Here is a 21,931-nt window from a genome sequence, read left to right as displayed (position 1 = left end):
GACCTCCTCGGTACATGGTGGGGGCCCCGCTGCGCCGCAAGGACCGAGGGAGGTCCTCGTCGACACCCATTTTAGGAATGCTGAGGCCAGTCCCGATACGGAGTTCTAGACAAATTTCTCCTCGGAAGCCCACGGCACTTCCTGCATCCAAACCCCCAGCAAAAGTCCCCACCCCAAGCCAGACTCCCCTCCCAGCCCGGGCCGGGGAGAGCCCCACCCAGCGGCGGCTGGGCCGGCCTCCGGGCCGGTTTAACTGGTTAGGGCTGAAGCCCGCGGTGCAGAAGGTCTGCGCCTCCGTAGTTGGGAAACAGGCTGCCCGGAGCGTGGACAAGACAGCGTCTGCCCTTCTCCGGACCTCGGCCGGCTCTGCCCCCAACCGTCCTCACGGAGTTCGCGCGGGTAAGCGCGCGTCCTCCCGGGCCCCGACCACCAGGAACTGCGCAGGCGCTGGCGGAGCTCTGGCGCGGCGCGTTCTCTCGCGCGCTCCCGGGTCTCCCCAGTTGGCCCCTCGGCCGGGCAGGCGCCATGCTTCCTGGGTGTTGTAGTGCGGCTCCCGGCGGAGGGCCGCCTGCGGACTGGGCGCTGGGTTTCCGAGGACTACCCATTCCAGCGTGCCCCGCGCGGGGGCACAGGGCGCCGGCCCTGGACGTCCCCTGCCGTCAGCGCCGAGAGGAGGACCCGGGAAGCAGGGTGCAGCGGGAGGAGGGAGTGCGCGTGCGCTCTGAGCCGGCTCGCCCGGTTCTGTCCCAATCATTGTAAACAGGCGGAGGCTGGGGCGGGGTGGGAATGGGGCGCCCGAGGCCGGCCGGGGGCGCAGCGCAGGAGGCGGTGGCGGCGGCAGGCGGTCGCGCGGCGGCGGCGCAGGTCAGTGGCGGGAGGCGGGGAGGGCGGGGGTCGTGGCGGGGCCCCGCTGTCCGAAGCCGTCCGCGCGCCTTCCCGTGGCGTCTGTCAAGCGGCTACGGGGCCGGGCTCTCGCGGGGCGGCTGGGCGGGGGCGTGGCTGGCGGGGGCGGCTGGTTCTGGTGGCTTGTCCACGGCTCCGGCCCGCCCTGCCCGTTTCTCCCGCTCGCTGACCGGGGCTCTTGGGTCTGGGCGGTGAGGGTGGGGAGCCGGGCCCTCTCCGGGGCCCGGGCCTCGGACGGGGGAGAGGGACTCGGTCTTTTACATAATCGCGGCCGGGATGCTGACGGGTCTCTGGTGCGCGCCCGGTGAGGAGGGAGGGCTCGTGGAAGAGGTGGGGCTCCTGGGTGCTGCGAGGGCACCGGCAGAGCCGAGTTGGGAATTCTTTTCACAACTCCTTGTCAAGCGGGCTGGCGCCCAAAGGCTCTTATGGAGGTCAGCTGGGTGCGTGTGTGTGTTTGTTTATCGTTGTGGGAGTGAAACAGGTTTCGCCAGATATCCCACATCTCAGCCTTACTTGAAGTCCTTATGCTGCTTCAGGTTTGGGGATTCATGACTCCAGAGCCTCCGTCTTGAGCAAGCAGAGCATCTTTCCTCTAAGGCCTGATCGAATGCTTGAAAATAATTAAAATGTTAACTCGAGGGGTTTTGAACGTGCAGGTGCAAATACCGTCGTTTGGACGCTGAGTTAACACACCGACGAGCCTCATTAGGAGAGCTTTCACTAAACGATCTGTTGGGTGGAGCGGGCTTGTCCCCGCGCTGCAGCACTTTGGGTGGCAGGCAGTCCATCATGCTGGGCGGTAGTTCACAGAATATGTGATGCGATGTGTGTAGCGATGATAAGGAACAGGCCCACCTGTGGTTTGCTGGCCACGGAGGCAGCGCTTCTAAATGAATAAGTGGGCCTGGGAATGAGAAAGGGAACTTCACTTTCTGCCTTCCGAATTATCTTGGTGACTTGATAATTCCTTTCTGAGTATCTTCCTGAGAATGAGTAATTGCTGTAATTGCTGTAATTGCTGTAAACTGTATTGGCAAGTAGTGGAGGTAGGAAGGAAGTTAGGAGAAGGGTTTCCACTTTTCAAAGTGACCCGTAGATGTAAGCGAGGTGGGCTAGTTTAACAGTGACCGTTGGGAAATAATTCTTTACACAGAGTATCTTGAAGCTATGCGACATAATTTACTGCCTCTTTAAAATAGTTTTCTCATTTTAGATCTTCCAGGGACCATTTCTCCCCTACTTTAGAAAAAACAGAAGTGGTATCAGAAAGTGCATATTAACTTTAATTTGTACAGGTGTTTGCTTGGCAAGGAGAGGTTGGGCCCAGAATGTAACCCAAAAGTATGTTCTTTCTTTTTTGAACGAAAATCTCTGATAGGAACTTAGGTTAGTATATGTAGAGGGAATAAGGGAAAATGCAGGTCATTTAGTGTAATTTCTGTGCAGCAGGTACTGTGGAGACTTACAGATGGATGAGGCAGTGCCCCTGCCTTCAGGGTGGTAAGACTTTCTCACTTGAACTTCCACAAGGACAATATGTTTTTAAGGTTGCTCTGAGCGGAGGAAGGACGGGGAGTGCAGTGGGTGTACAAAGGAGGCAGTGGTCTGTGTCTTGAAGGAAGAGGAGGAGAGATTGAGCAAGGGACAGTGGTCAGGAAAAGCATATGGGAGAGGATGAGAGCAGTGAGTATACAGGCTTAGAAAGGATGGGCATTTAGGCGGGAGGAGCAGTGTGAGAAAAGTGCGGGAGTCCGAACAGAGTGAGTTGTAGGATCTGCAGGTATGGCTGACGAGGGCCGAGGGTGGTGGCAAGATGTGAAACTGGGGACGTAGGCAGAGACCAAATTAGGAGTAGTCTTGTAGACAGGTGATGTAAGTCAGCCTAACCTCGAAGCAGACAAGAGTCACTGAGTCAGGATGAAGAAGAGGTCTAAGCCTCTCAACTCACTGTAACTCCTCGCTGTGTGTCAAGCATTGTATTAGGTGCTTTATACTTTATGTCCTTGAACCCGAAGAAGGTTTAGGCATGACTGAGGCAGAAATCTTAGGAAAGGAAAGGAAGGCCAAGGGAAGGTTGGACAGGAGGAGCGAGAGCATCGCAAGAACGGGAAGTGGTTCTCTGCAGCTGTAGCATTGGACTTACAGGGTAAGTAGCATACGATGAGGGTGCACAGATCAGTCCTCAAGTACTTCGTGCCGTTCTGAGGATTCTCGAGGGCTTTTCCTATAGATAATAAGAGAGCTTATGGATTTTAGCCAGGAAAGAGTCATGATAAGGTTTTCATTTTAGAAAGATCATTCTGGTATTGTAGAGTATAGATTTCAGAAGGGATGGAGGGACAACAATTAGGATGCAGGAAGACTGGTGAGGAGTTTTTGTAATAATTGAGGTGACAGGTAAGGGCCGAAACTAAGGTAGGATCAGTGGAGATGCAGAGGAATAAGTTAACAGCACAAATATTTAGGAGGCAGAATTAATAGGGTTCAGTGACACTTGGATTTGGGGAGTGAGAGAGAAATAGTAGGATAAGATGACTTGGATTTTAACTTAGGTGATTGAATAGACAACAAACGGTAAAGTATGCTGAGACAGGGAATTCAGGAAGAGGAGCAAATCTGGGGAGGAACAGTATTTTAGCTTTTGGATACACTGGGTAGGAGTTACCTGTAAAACATCCAGGTGGAAGTGCTTGTGCGTGGGTTTGGAGCACAAGAGGTCTTGATAGGAGGGTCATCAGGCTATGTTATAGGTGGTTCCTGAAGCCTTTGATTTAGGTAACCCGGCATAGCAAGAGTTTACTGATGGAGCATGGTCCTGGAAATAGGCCATGGAGAGCAATAGCATTTGAAGCCAGAGAGAAGAAGAACTGGAAAGGGAAATTCCTATGTGTTGAGAAATGCTGAGAAATCATGAGGAGATGTTGTAGAAGCCCAAATGGGATCATTTCAAAAGGAAGCTATACTTCACAACTGCCTCTCCAGAAAAAATAAGAATAAAGGAAGCTATATTTCAAATGCTTTGAGAACTCGAGTGAAACATGGATTTTTAGGAGTCTGTTGAATTTGCTAACTAAATGAGAGCAGTTTCTTAGCATCCTACTTAATGCTACCATTTGGGGAGGCAGCTAAGTTTGAGTTGAGTTAATGGGAGGTCAGGGAGTGGAGAAAACAAATGTAGGTTATTTCAAGAATAAACAAATCTTAGCTGTGAAGGGAAGAATAGAAAGAAGTGTTAGCAGAGGGTAATAAAGGGTTAAGAAGGGAGTTTTAACTTGGCAGAGACTTGAGCCTGCTCTTCTTATGACAGCTTTATTGAGATATTCATATAACATAAAATTGATCCTTTTAAAGTGCACAACAATTCAGTGGTTTTTCGTGTATTCAGAGTTGTGCAACCACCTCTACGAGCAGTTTTAGAACCTTTTCATTACCCCTCTTCTTCATTGTCAGCCATTCACCATTCCCCCTGCTTCCACTCACTAGCAACCACTAATCTACTTTCTGTTTCTGTGGTTTTGCCTATTCTGGATATTTCATGTACATGGAATCATATATGTAACCATTTGTGACCGTCTTTCTTTACTCAGCATCATGTTTTCAAGGTCCGTCTATATTGTAGCAGGTGTCAGTACTCCATTCCTTTTTATTGCTGAGTAATATTCCACTGTCTGGTCATACCACATTTTGTTTATCTATTCATCGATTGATGAACATTTAAGTTGTTATTTACTTTGTGGCTATTATGAATAGTCCTAGTGTGAATGTGCAAGTTTTTGTGTAGAAATATGTTTTCATTGTTCCTGGGTATATACCTAGGAGTAGAATTGCCGGATCATGTGGTGACTTTTATGTTGAACAGTATGAGGAACTGCCAAACTGTTTCCCAAAGCAGCTGCACCATTTCACTGTCCAGTGTAAGGACTCTGATTTCTCCATATCCTCACCAACACTTGTTATTTTCTGGTTTTTAAAATTTTAGCTATACTGGTAGGTGTGAATTGGTATCTCATTGTGGGTTTGATCTGAGTTTCCCTGGTGGCTGATGATGTTGATTATCTTTTCATGTGCTTATTGGCCATTTGTATATCTTCTTTGGAGAAATAGCTATTCAAGTCCTTTGCCTGTTTTAACATTGGGTTGTTCATCTTCTTGTTGTTGAGTTGTAAATGTTCCTTTACATATTCTGGATGCTGGACCCTTATCAGTATATATGATATGCAAATATTTTCTTCCATTCTCTGGGTAGTTTTACTTTCTTGTTAATGCCCAAGGCAAAGGTTTTCACTTTTGATGAAGTACAATTTATTTTTTCTTTTGTTACTCCTGATTTTGGTATCATATCTAAGAATCCATTGCCAAATCCAAGGGCTTGAAGATTTACACTGTGCTTTCTTCTAGGAGTTTTATTCTTTTTTTTTTTTTTTTTTTTTTTTTTTTTTTTTTTTTTGCAGTACATGGGCCTCTCACTGTTGTGGCCTCTCCCGTTGCGGAGCACAGGCTCCGGACGCTCAGGCTCAGCGGCCATGGCTCACGGGCCCAGCCGCTCCGCGGCATGTGGGATCTTCCCAGACCGGGGCATGAACCAGTGTCCCCTGCATCGGCAGGCGGACTCTCAACCACTGCGCCACCAGGGAAGCCCTAGGAGTTTTATTCTTATATTTAGTTCTTAGTTCTAAAACCTTAGTTTAGGTTTTAGTTCTTATATTTAGATGTTGATTCATCTTGAGTGAATTTTTGTATATGGTCTGAGATTGGATCCATATTTTGTGTGAGGAAATCTAATTATCCCGTTCCCATCTGTTGAAGTGACCATTCTTTCCCCATTGAATAGTCTTGACACCCTTGTTGAAAATCAACGGACCGAGGATGTTTGGGTTTATTTCTAGACTCTTCAAATCGACTGTGTAGGTCTATATGTTTATCCTAATGCCAGGTTGCTTTGGTTATGCTAGTTTTGTAGTACCTTTTGAAATCAGGAAGTGTGAGCCTTCTAACTTTGTTCTCCTTCATTATTTTTTTGTGGCTATTCAGGGCCTGTTACAATTCCATATTAAACTGAGGATCAGATTTCCATTTCTGCAAAAAAGGCTGTTGAAATTTTGCCGTGGAGCTATAGATCACTGAGTTACAGCAATACATTGTTGTCTTAATGATACTGAATCTTTCAATCCATTAAAAAGGGGTTTATTTAGGTCTACTTTAATTTCTCTCAGCAGTGTTTTGTAGTTAGCAGTGTATGCGTCTTTCACCTCCTTGGTTACATTTATTCCTGTTTTATTCTTTTGGCAGCTAATGTCCAGTCATTAGCTGACCAGTAAGCTAACAGAACAGAGGCTTCAGCTAATGATTGGACAGAGATTTCCTTAAACATTTAGTACCAAAAACATCTCCCAATACTTTCAGAGGGGTGCTGTGCATCTCTTGGGGGTGTACCTTCAGTACTCAACCACTTTACAACTCTGTCTTAGCTTTCATTTTCTGTTTGTACAGAGGTCAAGGTCATCCAGAGGTGAGGGTGGAGGGCTTTCTCTGGTAGGATAAACTCAATGAGATCCACTGGAGACACATCTTAATCAACTAGTTTAAGGACAAAGACAAGGAGAGAATCTTTAAAGTAGCAAGAGAGAAGTGGCTCATCACATACAGGGGATTCTCAATATCATTATCAGCTGACCTCTCATGAGAAAGGGTAGAAGCCAGAAGGCAGTGGGATGACATAGTCAAAGTATTGAAAGAAAAAAATTGCTAACCAAGAATTCTTCGTCTGGCAAAACTTCTGAGCATGTACATAGCCCTGCGCGCACACGTTTCTCCTAGATTTCCAGGAATTTGTTGAAGCTGTTCAAGGTCGTTGTTCCCCAAAACACCTCTCAAGGTTTTGGTCGTAGTGTTTGCCCCAGCTGTTACCTGATGCTTCAGGTGGTAGCAGCTAAAACCTCTGCCAGCCCCCTAGTGGCCTTACCCTGGAGGGGTTCTGAGTTAGCAGCATTTAGGTGAGATAAAGCAAGCCTTTTCAGCAGGTAGGTCTTCCAGGGAGCCTGGAATAATAATTTCAGTTTGTTTGCAAATGAGGTTTGTTCTGCTGAACCTGTGCTGGGAATGTGGGCTGTTATTTTCAAGGGTGCCACTGATCTGGGAAGCCCAGGATAGGACTAGAGAAAGTTAAATACCACAACGTTCTATGTTCTTAAGCAAGATTCAGCTGTTTTTCTTGAATAAGTGCTCCCTGGATTGCTGCAAGCTTTTGCTTAGTTTCCAGTGTTGTGAAAAAGTTGATTCTGACCGAGTTTAGGTGCTTTTATGGAGGGGTGAACTTTTGGAGTTCCTTAAGCTGTCGTTTTACATCACTCCATCTGTTTATTTAGTACTCCATTTATTTTTAGGCTGCCTCTGTCACTATAGTTCAAGTGAATTTTTTGTAGACAGCGTATAGTTGGGTTAGTATTTTCTCTTTCTCTGTTCTTTGCTTTTTTTCTAAGGAATTTGAGGTGCTTGTAGAGATGTAACATAATAAACATAAACAGTGCTTTGCTTACTTTTGTGTATTTGGGGGCTAAGGTTTTTTAAAATTTTTATTTATTTATTTATTTATTTTTGGCTGTGTTGGGTCTTCGTTTCTGTGCTAGGGCTTTCTTTAGTTGCGGCGAGCGGGGGCCACTCTTCATCGCGGTGCACGGGCCTCTCACTGTCGCAGCCTCTCTTGTTGCGGAGCACAGGCTCAGTAGTTGTGGCTCACGGGCCCAGCTGCTCCACGGCATGTGGGATCCTCCCAGACCAGGGCTCGAACCCGTGTCCCCTGCATTGGCAGGCAGACTCTCAACCACTGCGCCACCAGGGAAGGGGGGCTAAGGTTTTAACAGTGAATTGCTAGGTCAGAATATTAATTTTTGGTAGGTGTTGCTAAATTGTCCTTCTAAATGTAACAGTTTACACTTTAACCAGTAGCGTGTGAACGTGTCTCTTTCTTCACACCCTCCCATTTTTGGGTATCAGACTTGTCCATCTTTAGAAAATTGGTGGGTGAAAAAGAACATCTTTTAAATTCCCTGTGTTTTCATTTAAAAAGTATTTGTGTGCTTCATGTTCAAATCCTCAACCATTTTTCTTTTTTAAAAATTAATTTTGAAAAGTATTTGTCATGTCTAGTGCCAGTATTTTTTCCCTAAGTTTTTTCTTGGCTTCTTACATTTGTTTATGGTGTTTTTTTAAAATGTACTTATGATTTTGTGAAGGTCTTTTAAAATGGGAGTCAAGGAAGGAAAAAGCAGTAAAACTCTTCCTTTTTCACACTTTTATGGGGGGGGGAGGATATAGTTTATAAAATCTCAAGTTTTGTCTAAATATTTTTGTAGTGTTTTGTATAGTTAATAGCAGAGTTAAATATTGATTAATAATTATTATTGCTACTTACTGAGTACCAGGAATACCATTTTGTTTAGTCTTGGCAGTGCCGTGCCAGGTAGATGTCAGTATTTACAGATAGGGAAGCCCAGCCTATGAAGGGTGATGGTACTTAGTCAAGCCTACGACTGTGCTGTATTACTTCCTGTTTACCGTATTCTTTCTCCATCAGGGTATCTCCCAGTTTCTTTACTGAGGAATGGGGGCCTGGGTGAGATGGAAATAATATGATTGTGTTTTCCTCAGCCATTAAAGATACCACTGAAGAGACCACACCTTAATATTTTCTTGTATATTCTTCCAGAGATGTTTTATACACATACAGGCAAAGAATGTGTAAACATGTATAATTCTGTTCTAAACAGTCATGATGTAAATTGTGGAATAAGGCATTTATTTGTTGAGTGCTTACTGTGTACCAAGCACTAGGCCTGTTTCTTTACATTTGATCAGTTTGAATGAAGCCCTTCAAACTGATCACCTTGAAACGTTGTACAGATATTTAAATATGAAGCTTTTGCCTAAAAGGTAACTAAAAACAAAAATGCTAGTACTCATTTGGAATTGCTTCAGAGCTGGTACCTTGATGTAATGAAGCATGACCCTTCATTCTCAATTGAAGGTTAAATTAATTCAAAAGCACTACAAATTGAAAGCCAGATATTGTGACAGGTTGAGAATAAAAGTGCATGCCATTGCCATTGTTTAAAAATGAAGTGTGTTTTTCAGTTATAAAAACAGTGTTTTTATGTGATTGGGACTTTCTCCTTAATCTTTTTATGAATAAGCTCTTTCGCCAACCTGCCAGTGATAGGTGCCTTTAGATAAATATATTTGGATAAGTAACTACTATTGAGAAAAAGGAGGGAGGGGGAGATGAGGGAAGAAAACTCCCCTCTCCCCCACTGGGAAGAAAGCTTTTTAAAGGAAAACTCATAAATTGAAGCTGTAATTTTAAGATGTTAGTAATTTTCAGTTGTTCCTTCCAAAGTAGAAATAGCGAATCAAGAACTTTGACTTTCTAGGGAGTTCCCTGGTGGCCTAGTGGTTAGGATTCCAGGCTCTCACTGCCATGGCCCGGGTTCAGTCCCTGGTGGGGGAACTGAGATCTCGCAAGCCGCGTGGCACGGCCAAAAAAAAAAAAAAAAAAGAACTTTGACTTTCTGCAGAAAATTATGGGAGAAGAAAGTGTGAATATAAAAATGAGGAAAAAGCTCACTGGAGTCCATTTTGTTATCCCCCTGGAATGGTAACAAGCAATTAAAAAGCAGCAGATACCATGCTACATTTTTCAACTAAGTTTAGCATTTTAAGAAAATGAGCATATTATGACATCAGATTTTGCTTCCTCAGGTTACTTTTTTTTTTTAATTCAGACTTTATTTTTTTAGAGCAGTTTTGGGTTCACAGCAAAATTGAGAGGAAGGTACAGAGATTTCCCATACGCCCCCAGCCCCACACATGCACAGCCTCTCCCATTATCAGCATCCCCCACCAGATGGGACGTTTGTTACAAGTGAGGACCTGACATTGACATGCATTGCCACCCGAAGGCCATAGTTTACATTACAGTTCACTGTTGATGTTGTACACTCTGTGGGTTTGGACAAATTTATAACAACATGTATCCATCACTGTGGTATCATACAGTATTTTCACTGCCCTAAAAATCTTCTGTGCTCTGCCTGTTCATCCTTCTCTCCCCCTCCTCCCCCAACCCTTAGCAACCATTGATGTTTTTGTTTTCTCCATAGTTTTGCTTTTTCCAGAATGTCATGCAATTGGAATCATCCGTTATGGAGCCTTTTCAGACTGGCTTCTTTCACTTAGTGATAGGCATTTAAGTTTCCTCCATGTCTTTTCATGGCTCGAGAGCTCATTTCTTTTTACTGCGGAATAATATTCCATTGTTTGGATTCTAGCACAGTTTTATTTATCCATTTACCTACCAAAGGACATCTCGGTTGCTTCCAAGTTTTGGCAATTATGAATAAACGTACTTCTATAAATGTTAGCTGCTGTCAACATCCATGTGCAGGTTTTTGTAAGGACATAAGTTCTCAACTCCTTGGGCAAATACCAAAATCACCAAGGACATGATTGCTGAATTGTGTGGAAGGAGTATATTTAGTTTTGTAGGAAACTGCCAAACTGTCTTCCGAAGTGACTGCACCGTTCTGCCTTCCCACCAGCACTGATAAGAGTTCCTGTTGTGCCACATCCTCGCCAGCGCTTGGTGGTGTCAGTGTTTTGAATTTCGGCCATTATAATAGATGTATAGTGGTATCTTATTTCTTAAGGTCATTTAAAAAAAAATTTGAGGTATAATTGACATGTAACATTATATTAGTTTCAGGTGTGCAACATAATTATCTGATATTTGTATATATTGTGAAATGATCACCACAATAAGCCTAGTTAACATCTGTCACCACAGTTACAAAAACATTTTTTTAAAAATAAATTTTTAAAAATCTAGATTTATTTTAGTCACGTTCATTTTTGTTTTAATTTGTAATTCCCCAATGATACATGATATGGAGCATCTTTTCATATGCTTATTTGTCATTTGTATATCTTTTTTTGGTGAAGTGTCTTCAATTGGCTTGTTTTCTTATTGAGTTTTAAGAGTTCTTTGTGCATTTTGGATAATAGTCCTATATCAGGTATATCTTTTACAAATATTTTCTCCCAGTCTGTGGCTTGTCTTCTCATTTTTGGTCTTAAGTCTCTTAATTTTTAAGTTCATCCCCCCACTCTTCCTCCTTCCCCTCTCTTTTTCTTTGGTATTAACTAAAGAAACTAAATTGCATATCCCCAGATTTTGAGGCTTAATCAGATTAAGTTTTCATTAGTTTATTTTTGCGAGGCTGGTGTGATTTTCTCTCTTTTTTGTCTGTGTTATTAGCAGTCATTGATCGTTGCCAGTATCTATTTTTAAATTGCTTATTAAGTGGTGACAGTCTTTTATTTCTTTATTAGATGGAAGATTTTGATAAAAAGAAACTTCACTGAACAACACTTTGTATAGCAGATTCAGGATAAATGCTTCCCCACCCCCTCTATTTACCAGTTATTCCAAATAATTACATGGTTCTCTAGCATCCTCCAAAGTGACCAACGAATTTTATTTTATTTATTTAAAAAAAATTTTTTTTTGTGGTACGTGGGCCTCTCACTGTTGTGGCCTCTCCCGTTGCGGAGCACAGGCTCCAGACGCGCAGGCTCAGCGTCCATGGCTCACGGGCCCAAGCCGCTCTGCGGCATGTGGGATCTTCCCGGACCGGGGCATGAACCCATGTCCCCTGCATCGGCAGGCGGACTCTCAACCACTGCGCCACCAGGGAAGCCCAAATTTTGTTTTTGAGTATCATTATGAACTCGTGGATTTAAATATACTTGATACTTTAGTTCATGGCAGTTATTAATTTTATTGGCGCTCATATAGTGTCCCATCTTTGGCCAGTGGGAACTTCTTCTAGTTGACTTCTGAGTCCTTTTGTCTTGATTCCAAGCATCTTTCATAACGTCTTTCTTTTGTGACACGATATTTCAGCCTCATCTTATACATATCTTGCTCTTAGACCTGGTGTCAGCCTAATGGAAATGCTTAATAGTATGCTGAATGATGTTGTTAGGCCCACACAACTAAATTCGTACTTATGGCTTGGCAATTTAGTAACCATTTGAAAAATAGTACACATAAGCTGAAAGAGAAAATAAATTATTTCACTCTTAAATAACTAAAATTAGTGGTCTGTGTGTGCCTATTGGACACCACACAGCTTATAATACTTTGCAATCATATTGAACAGCACCACCCTTACTTCTTGTCCCATGTTGATTTTTTAAAAATAAATAAATAAATTTATTTATTTATTTATTTTTGGCCGCATTGGGTCTTCGTTGCTGCGCGTGGGCTTTCTCTAGTTGTGGCGAGCGGGGGCTACTCTTCGTTGTGGTGCGTGGGCTTCTCATTGCGGTGGCTTCTCGTTGCAGAGCACAGGCTCTAGGCGTGTGGGCTTCAGTAATTGTGGCACACGGGCTCAGTAATTGTGGCACACGGGCTCAGTAGTTGTGGCTCGTGGGCTCTAGAGTGCAGGCTCAGTAGTTGTGATGCACGGGCTTAGTTGCTTCGCGGCATGTGGGATCTTCCCAGACCAGGGCTCGAACCCGTGGATTCTTAACCACTGCGCCACCAGGGAAGTCCCCCATTTTTCTTTTTTTTCTTTAAATCATAGCTACCCCAGAAAACCCAGCTTCACAGAGGTATGCTGTTGAAAGGAATGTGCACAGTCTCATGTTGAAACTGAACTTCTTTTAGTTGGTAGTTTGTACGGCGTCTGGCAGATGTTGAATACCGCTCTGTTTCCCTTAAGCTCCCTGTGGCTGGGATGAGTTTGCTTACAGTGCTCTGGGTGCCTCTGCGCACTGTCTGGGAACCATGGACTAGATACTTTTACCCAGTTTCTGTTGTAACCAATGGTGTGCATTTCAAAAATTATTAAATAACGTTTGTTGGTCTCCCCCGGCCCCAAGTTAACTTCTAATTTACCATTTACTTGAGAATAGATTTTGTGATTATGAAATGTGGCAGGAAAGACACCACTCTCCCCCCCAGCCAAAGGATATATCATTACTTTAAAAATGTGCTGTTTTACTGATAAATACCAAATGATATTTATTTTTTTAATAAGAAAACTTTTTTTTTGTCCTCTGAATTAGAGTGACTGCTCATGGTAGCACCTTTGATTTTGTGTAAAGGCAATGTGGACTTTTCTCCCCATACTTAATACACATACATACTCTTTGATTTGGACAGCTGTATGTAGAGCTGGATTGTGTCCTCTGCAGCCTTTCATCCCAGGCAGAAGGTGGGATTATTTCTGGCTGCTAGATCCTGTATGTTTTGGCTGCTCATTTTCCAGCACCTGGCATTCTGATCCTCAGAGTTTGAACGTTCACTTAAATAATGGGCATAATCTGTGCCCTTTAGATTTCTGTTTCATCTGGACATTGATTTTTACGTTTTGCATTATATCAGTATCCTAAAATAACTTGTGAATTTTTCTGTTTTCTTATCAGTCATGTAAAAGTTATTGTCAGCCTTAAAAAGACATTCATACGTTCGTATTCATTATGATGAACTTCGGAATTTCACATCTTTTAAACTGATTTTACACACATATCTTATCTCAGGCATATTGTTTTAATCAGTGACACTGAGAATGTTGAGTGGAAAACATTAAAGCACGATGTCATTCAGTGAATTTCTGTGAGTGGCATGTGAGATGCTAATTGAAAGTTTATTTGTTTGGATAAGCCCCTGGGGGTAGGGGAGAAACTAAAATAAAGATTAAGTTTGATGATCTATAAGGAGAGTACGGAAAAGAAACAGTAACCCAAGAGTAAAATCTCTACTGAAGTATAGACCTAAGCAAATGCTGGAAGATTTGAAAGGACTAATTATGTAACAGCCTAATGGGCTGACAGTTGGTCTGTGGGAGTGTGCATGAGAAATTACTCAGTCCTGTAACTGTGTATACTGGTCTGCATCACGGGGCACACACCATAAACCTCGCACATATTTGCATGGTGAGGATTTCACTGTGGATGATAGGAAACCCTCTAAACCTTATCTGCCTCGTCTGAAGGATTATTTGTCTCACCTCAGTTTATAAACTTAACATTTGTTTTCTTGGATAGTAATATTCATGTTTTAAGAAAAATCCCTTGATGGGGATTTCTCTTTATATACCTGTTCCCTACAGCATATAAAACTTCCTCTAAATGAGAAGAGTAGCTTACTGGGCCTCAGCGGTTTGTAAAACAGTGTGGTTTACGCGTAACACCTGCCGTCTTTCTGGCAGTCTGGGATTTCGGTACCCGCCCGGCGGAGAACACCGATGTGACCGGGCTCCACAGGGACCTCGGGCTGTGAGTGAGGAGCTGCCCAGCACATGGTGCTTCACACATGTTCCTGTGACTCCACTGCCCGGGGACCTCCGGGAGCATGTGCCTGGTTCCTTGTGCCTTTTCCTTTGTTTTTTTGCTTTGTGTCCTTTCTCTGTAATGAATCGCAGCCGTGAGCATGACTGTTTGCTGACTTATGTGAGTCCATCTAGCGAATCGCCGACCTTGCGGGTGGTCTTGGGGACCCCAGCCCAGTTTAAAGACTTGCACTGTTCCCCGCTTCGCTCCTGCACCCCTCTCGGTCTTAGTTTTTTCCTTTCAGCTATTTTTTTTTTTTTGGTGTTTATTTCCTTTATCTAAATAATATCCTTAAGCTGCTGTTTTTGAAGATAGCAGTTTTGGACGTCTTGTGTTAACCTACGTGTTAGGGTAGATGAGGATTTGGGTGTCTCAGACCTTCGCCGGGCCCCCTGCCTCCAGCCCTCCGGCATCATCCTGCCCTGCATGGTGTTTGATTCTGTCAGCACCCATCGTTTTCATGGTGATGATCACACAAATACTGTGTGACCCTGAGCCAGGCAGTGGACTACAATTTCATTTCCTCATCTACCTTTCCCTTTTTCTTAGAGTTAATGGTTATCTCTTATTTTTATTTGCTTTTTACTCTGTTCTCATGACAGATATATTCCAAAAACTCCAGCGGTTCTTTACCAGGTCTTACTCTTCTTTTCCGCAGTCAGATGTCTGTGACTCCCTTTGTCCTTGGAGCCCTTCTTCCCCTGGGTCACAGGGACTGTGTCACTACCTGGTCACAGGCCTGCTTTTCATGGGGTTCCTTGCCGCCCATCAGGGTCTCATTTCAGGGCATCAGGATTCTTGAACAAGTGTACAGGGGGAGTACAGTCCTTGCCACTGTGTGTCTGGAACATCTTTATTCTACCTGTGCACTTGAATGGTCCTTGGAACTAGCTGTCTTGTCAGAGGTTTGAAGATATTCCTTTGCTGTCTTTAAGTTTCCAATGTTCCCGTTGACAAGTTGATCGTGATCCTTTGTATGTAAGTTGCTTGCCCTCTTCCCTGCCTGGCAGGAGTCTTTCAGGATGATCCTTCTGTCCTCTGTACCCCGAAACCTCATGATGTGCTTTGGCCGTGGGTCTCTTCATGTATGGTGTGGGGTGGTCCCTTGTGATCTGGACACTCTTGTCCTTTAATTCTGAGAAAATTTGAAGAATAAGAATGTACTGGGCGTGCAAATACTGCTTACAAAGTTGGACATTCCCAGATGGTAGGTTAATGCTGGTTAGTGTTCAGTATGTGAGGTACTAATGAATCAGTGTTTGGACTCCCTTGTAGAGATTTGGGTTAGAGACTTAATTTACAGATTATTTTTAAAAACCGTAAAAATGAGGAAAAGCTGCTTCCAGTGACTTACAGCCTGGTATTTAATAAAGAAAGTTTATAAATACTGGATTTGCTTAACGTGTGAACTAGTTAAGCAAGCTATGCGTTTTCTGGACGAGGCCTTTTTCTGTGTTGAATTATCAAGTTTAATAAATCATTGGAGTTATTCTCAAAAGCTCATTTCAGGAGACTTTAATTTAGCAGTCTGTCTTTCCTACTTATATTGTTTTGTCCCTTTGCATGGGTGAATGATTATTATTATGTGTGCTGATTAAGAGTGGTACATAAGCAGAAAAGACTATTTTAAGAACAATGCATATCCTAGTTCTTTGGAGGAGTGGATGTTTTTAAGCGATTATTAAGTTTGAGTCTAGTTTTATGAAACCTTTTTTTTTTGGCTTTACCTCAGTTATAACTGTCATAACTGTTCTCTTTATGTGAAAAATTGCATTTCAATGTTATAATTTTGGGGGGTTCTAAAGTAAAATTCTAGATGTATGGTTTTTGCTATATACTTTTAATAGTTTTTGTTAGATATTGCAGAAGTAACTTTTTATACCTTCAGTTTTCTCTGGAGAGAGATTTCGCACAGGTACCAGCCACAGGCTTTCAGTTGGGAAAGACTGAAAGTAGACATTCCTGTTGTAGTGATTTTGGGTGTGGGGGGAGGTGGGATGCTGAAGGTAAAGGTGGGAGTAGCAACGTTTGAGGAGAGTTCATATTTTTTAATGGCTCATGATCATCTCTATATAGCTTCCATGGCTTTCCCCCCCCCATCTGAGGGATTTTATTGATTTTATTAATTTATTTTCAGTGATATGCACAGTTTAATGTTTTTTTGTGACGGCTTGGGTGGATCTAGAGGGCATTATGCTAAGTGAAATAAGTCAGACAGAGAAAGACAGATACCATATGATCTCACTTGTATGTGGAATCTAAAAAACAAGACAAGCAAAACAAAATGAAAATAGACTCATAGGTACAGAGAACAAATAGGTGGTTGCCAGAAGGGAGGGAGGTGGAGGGTTGAAATAGGTGAAAGGGATTAAGAGGTACAAACCCTGTTACTAAAAAAAAAAAAAAAAAAAAAAGCTCCAGGGATGTAACATGCAGCATAAGGAATATGGTCAATAGTATTGAAATGACTTTAGGCCTATCAAGAGACAGAACATAGCCATCAAACCAGAAAGTTCTCTCGTGCTCCTTTGTGCTCAGTCCCTGCCTCTCCCCCACATCCCCACAACCACACGCCTCGATTCTTTGGACAGAGGTGAGTTTGCCCGTTCCAGAACTTCCTATAAATAGTCTCACCTATGTAATCTAGTGTGTCTGGTGTGCTGTCTTTTGAAGTTCATATGTTCTCTTGTATGTATGAGTGGTTTGTTCGTTTTAAAAAACGCTAATATCCCATTGTGTGAACATATTACAGTTTGTTTATCCAGTGTTACTGGAAATGCAGGTGTCTCTAGTTTTTATCTGGTATGAATAAAGTTACTCGGATCATGTCTGTGCATGAACATATGTTTCCATTTCTCTTGGGTAAATGCTTAGGAGTGGAATTGCTGGGTCATATGGTAAAGGTTCAACTGTAAAAGATGCTGCCAAATATTGATGCTTTTCCAAAGTGGTTAAATGGTACATTCCCACCAGCAATATATTTAACTTTCCAGTGCCCCACATCCTCACCAATGTTAGGAATTGTAGTTCTGTTTGAATCTTAGCCCTTCTAGATGGTGTCTGTTGATAGCTCATTGTGGTTTTAATTTCCATTTCTTTGATGTTTAGTGATGTGGAGCTTTTTTGTGGGCTTATTGACCAGTCATATATTTTCCTTTGTAAATTGTTTGCTCAACTCTTTTGCCCATTTTTGTTTTGGATTGTCTGTTTATTGTTGAATTGTAGAAGTTCTTTATATATTCTGGGTGTAAGTCTTTTGTGAGGCGCATACACACAGACACACACACATAGACACAGTAAATTGTTCTCCACGTCTTTACCTTGACTGTTCATTTTCTTCATAGTGTCTTTTGATGAGCAGAAGTGTTTGCTTCTGTTAAAAAGTCTACTTTGTCAATTTTTAATTTTATAGTTAATGCTTTCTGGTCCTGTCTGGGATATTCTTCTCCCAAGTTCTCAAAAATATGTTTTATTTTAGAAGTTTTACAGTTTTTAGCAGTTAAGTCTCGTGTCTGTGATTTATCATGAATTACACTTTGTGGGTGATGTGATGGAGGAGCTGACCACCTCTCTTCCCCACATGGTTATCCATGCCACTTGTTGAAGACTTGCCTTTCCCCCTGAATTCCTGTGGAACCTTTGTTGACAACCAGTTGACTGTGTATATGTGAGTCCCTGTGAATTTTCTGTTTTGTTCTTCTAACCTGTCTGTCTGTCCTTGCTCCAGTACCATTGCTGTCCTGATTACTTTTCTGTGGTGTTTGGCTGGAGTAGACCACTGTTATCTGAAAGTTTTCTGTCTGGCAGAGCTGTCCCTTTCTGGTGGTTCGGCTGGAGAGGGCAGGCTTCTGTTGTTGTTTTTATCTGAGCCCGCCCGTCTGTCTGGCTTCTTTTGCTGTAAGTCTGCGGTGTAGAGACAAAAAGAAAACTCAGGGACCAGTGTTGGTCCTCGGATCCCGAGGTCCCTAGCCTGTCTGCCTTCTTGCTCTACCTGTCAGTCTGTTGTCTTCTCTTAGCTGTGTTCACCAGGAGGAATAGGGATACGTATTCTTTCTTAAATGTTTACAAGTTTACATCATTTCTCCTTTTGCCTCAGGAGTAGGAATTTCTAATTTTTTAATTTGTTTTATCTTATTTCCTTTGGCTATTTATGCTGAAATTTACTGTGGACCATTCGAGGCCTCCCTCTCCTGCCCTCTTATTCAGCGAGGTTCAGGCTTGCTGTGGCTCTCCAGTGCTCAGAACTGTCCCAGCGCCAGCGTGTTCTTTCCTCTGAAACCGCCCTCTACTGGGGTCTCACTCCTTCCTGTGTGCCGATAGCCGCTCCCCTTCCTTTCCTCCCAACTGTGGCTGAGTCAGGTCAACAGCTATTTCTCTGGAGTAGTTTTTGCAAGATAATCTGTTCAGTGTGTCTTGAACAAAACTCTCTTCTTTGTCAGTTCAGTGTGGAGACTGAACTGTAAGTCACCAGCTGCTGCAGCCGCACAGAGCGGGGAGTGGTCCGAACCCGCCCGGCATTCTGTTGCTCGCGGTCCTGCCCTCATTCCTCTTAGCCCCAGTGTTGTCACTTCCTGGCCTTGGACTTGGTGATGACCCACGCATGGTGCCTGAGCCCCTCAGCTTGGCTCCAGTTGGCTCTCAGTTCAGAGCCACCTTGTCTTTCAGTGTCTTTTCTGTTGCTTTGTCGTGAAACTGCTCCCATCAGACTTGTCTTCTTGCCGTTCTCATAACAAGCCCCACATTTCTGCTTGTGTCTGTAATGCCCTGCTCCTCCTGGCATAAGTGTGCCCTCTTGTGTGTGTGTGTAGAGGGCAGGTTACTGGAAAGAATGTGTGTTTCGAGTCAAGCAGATCCCAGTTTTATCTCTTGCTGTGTGGCATAGGGTAAGTTACTTCACTTCTCTGAGCCTTAGTTTTGCAGTTTGTAAACATGGAAAAACACTTTTCTCGCAGGACATATAAGGTTAGTTAATGTATATGAAAGTTCCTGAAGCCACAGGAACTCAAATAAAATGTGGGTTTCCTTTCTTTGTTTCTGTAATTAAAAGTTGAGGCTAAGGTGGCTTCCCTGGTGGCGCAGTGGTTGAGAGTCCACCTGCCGATGCAGGGGACATGGGTTCGTGCCCCGGTCCAGGAAGATCCCACATGCCGCGGAGCGGCTGGGCCCGTGAGCCATGGCCACTGAGCCTGCGCGTCCGGAGCCTGTGCTCCGCAACGGGAGAGGCCGCAACAGTGAGAGGCCCGCGAACCGCAAAGAAAAAAAAAAAGTTGAGGCTAAGGGCTGGTTCATTTCTTTTCATCTTTGTGTCGTTAGCGGACACAGCCTGTTGAGAACATAGAAGAGACTAATTAGATTGTTAAGTAAACAAACATATGACTACTTCCTGTGCAGCCTGTGCTGTGTGGGAAATGCTAGGACTCGCGAATTACTGGGCAAGACGGCCCTGTGCGCACAGGTCATTAAAGCCCAGCAAGGCCTGTGCAGCGCTGGAGGTGTGCTCCGCGGATTCTGCGTGCACAGGAATGGGGCATGGCTTAGACTGGGCAGGGTGGGCATGAGGGGGGGTTCCTGGAGAAAGCCTGGCTGGTACTTGATCCTTTTTTTAAAACAGTTTTTTTTAGGTATAATTTACATACCATAAGATTCACCCACTTATGGGCCTCCCTGGTGGCGCAGTGGTTGAGAGTCCGCCTGCCGATGCAGGGGATACGGGTTCGTGCCCCGGTCTGGGAGGATCCCATATGCCGCGGAGCGGCTGGGCCCGTGAGCCATGGCAGCTGGGCCTGCGCATCCGGAGCCTGTGCTCCGCAACGGGAGAGGCCACAACAGTGAGAGGCCCGCATACCGCAAAAAGAAAAAAAAAAAAAAAAAAAAAAAGATTCACCCACTTAAAATGTCAATTTACGGTTTGTAACCATCACCACAGTCAAATCTAGACCGTTTTCATCACTCCAGAAAGATTCCTTTTGCCCATCTGCAGGCTTAATGTTAAAAGACGAGTATGAATTGGCCCTGCAAAGATCCTGGAAGGAGGGCTGGGTTCCAGGGCGTGAGGAAGACAGCATGCAGGGAGGCGTACGACACGGGTCCATGGGGACAGGATGCCCGTCAGTGGTCTGTCTGTGTCGAGCTATGCTCCTTCCCCGCACCTGTGCTTTGGCTTCCCGGGTCTTTGGACCTCAGTTTCCTCACCTGTGATGTGTAACTGATAGGCTGGTGGGATCTTGGCTCTCTTTAAACTCTCAAACCTGGGATGGTCAAAACCATCTCTTCAATTAAGGGAAAAATAGAATGTACTTTTGAAAAATAGTAGCCAAAGTCAGGGCCCATGAAGAAAACCTAAAAAATTACAGTGATGCTTACAGCTCCTTTGATGGAATTTCTCCTGTTTAATGTTCTTCCTGATTAGACAAGCAGTAATGTATACTGGGTAGAAAACTTATGAAATGCAGAAAAGTAAAAAGATCACTTATAATCTTATAATTCACAGATAATTATTTTTAAAGTTCCCTTGTTCTTACAGTTTTTTCCATGTTTATTTAAAAATTGATATTGTGCTATAAATAAAATTGCCTTCCCCACACTATTAAATATTGTCAAAAACACAATTTTTATGAGACTAAAAAAAGTGGCCTGTTCGTTTAAAAAAAAACCCAGTAATAGTAATACAAGTAATAGATGGGCATGGTAAGGCTCAAAATATGTAGAAAGGATAAAATAAAAAATAAAGAAATCTTTCTCTCCCTCCCCTTTTACAACTTCCAAGAGTTAACAGTTGTTAACTATTTCAGAAATTGCATGTGTGTGAGTTTATATTCCATTATTTGGATCAATCATAATTTAACTGATCTTCCATTGATAGCCGTTTAGATTATGTTGTTTTTGCTGTCACAGTGCTAAAATGCGTATTTTCATGTACACATCTTTGAATTCTTGTAAAAGTATATCTGAAGGATAAGTTCCTAAAAAGAGGAATTCTTGGATCAAAGAGAGCACATTTAAAATTTTGATAGGGACTTCCCTGGTGGCTCAGTGGTTAAGAATCCGCCTGCCAATTCAGGGGACACGGGTTCGAGCCCTGGTCCGGGAAGATCCCACATGCTGCAGAGCAACTAAGCCTGTGCGCCACAACGCTCTAGAGCCCACGAGCCACAATGACTGAGCCCACGCACCTAGAGCCCATGCTCTGCAACGAGAAGCCTCCGCAATGAGAAACCTACACACCACAACGAAGAGTAGCCCCCACTCGCCACAACTAGAGAAAGCCTGCACACAGCAACAAAGACCCAACACAGCCAAAAATAAATTAATTAATTAAAAAATAAAATTTTGATAGATATTGCCAAATTGCTTTTCAAAAAAGACTGTGCTAGTTTGTGCTTCAGCTGTCAGTGGATATTCTCCCAAATGTTTGATCACATCCTTACCAACACTTGGTATTAATCACCTTTTTTGTTCTTTGCCAGTCTGATGTTAGAAAAATGGTAACTTATTGTTTTGTTTTTAAAATTGTAATTGTACTTGAACATTACTTTCATGTGGATATTAGTCATTTTTCTATGAACTGCTTTACATTCTTTGTGTAGGTGTCTTGATTTGTTGAGATTTTCATTGATTTGTGAGAACTCTTTGCTTT

The 21,931-nt window shown here is 43.3% G+C and overlaps 1 protein-coding gene across 2 annotated transcripts in view; it reads left to right on the top strand.

Annotated features, from left to right (window-relative positions):
* The first annotated feature begins 288 nt into the window (after positions 1 to 288).
* Positions 289 to 21,931, top strand: part of RALBP1 (ralA binding protein 1) — a 45,169-nt gene continuing 23,526 nt past the window's right edge. Inside the window, exon 1 of one of the 2 annotated variants that reach the window (XM_082641535.1) lies at positions 289 to 399. The gene's annotated coding sequence lies outside the window, so the exon portion shown is untranslated. Of the gene's footprint in view, positions 400 to 749; positions 865 to 21,931 lie in introns of those variants that run through there. The other variant, XM_082641534.1, reaches the window with a different exon arrangement.

Source organism: Mesoplodon mirus (genome assembly GCF_964341445.2).
Source record: "Mesoplodon mirus genome assembly, chromosome: 13".
In the NCBI taxonomy this organism is placed as follows: domain Eukaryota; kingdom Metazoa; phylum Chordata; class Mammalia; order Artiodactyla; family Ziphiidae; genus Mesoplodon; species Mesoplodon mirus.
This window is presented reverse-complemented; position numbering and strand designations above follow the sequence as displayed.